Source organism: Colobus angolensis, unplaced genomic scaffold, assembly GCF_000951035.1.
Source record: "Colobus angolensis palliatus isolate OR3802 unplaced genomic scaffold, Cang.pa_1.0 Scaffold221, whole genome shotgun sequence".
Classification (NCBI taxonomy): Eukaryota; Metazoa; Chordata; class Mammalia; order Primates; family Cercopithecidae; genus Colobus; species Colobus angolensis.
Genome location: NW_012115389.1, coordinates 3393230 through 3395268, shown reverse-complemented (window position 1 = coordinate 3395268; position 2039 = coordinate 3393230).

Genomic DNA, 2039 nt, shown 5'->3' with positions numbered 1-2039 from the left:
GATTAAGAGAATGGTGATGACTTTTAACCAGCAAGCTGCCTTCAGGCACTTGTTTAACAAAGCACACCCTGCACAGCCCAAAATCCGTTAAACCTTGAGTCACCACAGCACATGTCTCTTGCAAGGACAAGGTTGGGGCTAGGGTCACAGATTAACAGCATCTCAAATACAGAACAAAATGGAGTCTCTTATGTCTACTTCTTTCTATATAGACATAGTAACAGTCTGATCTCTCTTTTCCCCACAGATAACATTACTGATAAACTGTTTAAAACTAAATGAGGTACAACTTTACATTAATCTGTAAAAGTATGCATTAATTTTCCATGTTTATTTTTTATTTTTTCTCATGATTTCTCAAATGGAATGTGATTTGAACCACCGAAATCCAAATAATTGTGGTCTTGGAGAAGACTCATCAGCCTCTTCCATTATTGAGATGGATTCAAAGAGTCAATAACTTGGGCAAGTGTCTTTCCAGTCCCAGCTCTGTTACTAAATAAATATGTCATTTGAAGAGCTACTTAATGTCCTTATACATAAGCAGAAAACTCACTTTTAGCTCTGTGTGTGATTTTAGGATCTAAGTGCTTATGCTTTTTGCCATGCACCAAGCAATCCTATTTGATCTTGCACAAAAGTTGGCACTTCATCTTTGTAGAAAATTCTACTTCCTTCTTCCTATTTAGCTTATCTCATTTTTGTCTACGTGGAAAACTCTACTTTTTCTCTCTGCTAATCTGTTTAATTCATTGAAGTATTGGCTAAGTCCCATCTTGACTTCCATCCATAAGGTGATGACCCCACCTCCACGCTGGGTGGCTTGGTGGTATCTCTCTCTCTCTCTTTTTTTTCCCAAGACAAGAGTCTCACTCTGTCACCCAGGCTGGAGTACAGTGGTGCGATCTCCACTCACTGCAACCTCTGCCTCCCAGGTTCAAGAGATTCTCCCTGCCTCAGCCTCCTGAGTAGCTGGGATTACAGGCGCACGCCACCATGCCCAGCTAATTTTTGTGTATTTAGTAGAGACAGGGTTTCACTATGTTGGTCAGGCTGGTCTCGAACTCCTGACCTTGTGATCTGCCCATCTCGGCCTCCCAAAGTGCTGGGATTATAGGCGTGAGTCACTGCGCCCGGCCAGTTGGTGGTATCACTTATACAACAATACACTTTTGCAAGTTTACTGCTTTTATGGGATGTTTAAAATGGTTTCTATAAGACAAATCATGAAGATATAAATAAATGCATTAGTAAGGAAGAACCAGAGGTTAGAACTTATTTTCAGGTAAAATAATCCATTGGCTGAGGAGGCTGAGGCAGGAGAATCACTTGAATTTGGGAGGCAGAGGTTGCAGTGAGCCGAGATTGTGCCACTGAACTCCAGCCTGGGCAATAGAGTGAGACTCTGTCTCAAAAAAAAAAAAAAAAAAAAATCCATTGAAAAAATTTCACATTGTAGACTGTTGACACTATATATAGAAATTCTTCATGGAATGGAGGAATATTTTGTAGCATTGAGGGGTTTGGCCTAGCAGCAGGACTCCAAGGGTAGAAATTGAAGCCAGCATTGTTGAATGACTATACAAAAGTCTTTTTCTTTGTCTTTTGCTGGCACAGGCACCATCTTGTCTGGGGATCCTTCCTCATGTTGGTACCACCCCCGCTTCCCAATGATTACTTTATGGGTGGGATGCAGTTCTAGCCAAGGTGAGGCAAGGTCACCGGACGCTTCTGGGAAACATCATCTTGCTTTTACAAAAAGCTTATGAAGCGACATCCCCTTCTTCCTCTGGAGATTTTCATGTCTGGAAGCAATGCTCTATTTACTGCATTTCACACATAAAATAACATGACTCAGAATAAGACACTTGCCAGCGGTAACAAATGGCAGAATCTGTATTTGAACAAGGTCAAGGGGTCCCAGCCTATCGTTTGTTGCCACCACCTATGTCACCTCCCATAAAAATAGTACTCTATTGTACGTTTTCCAAAGTATTTCATAATTATCAAAAAATTCATATATTATGTATACCAGAAGA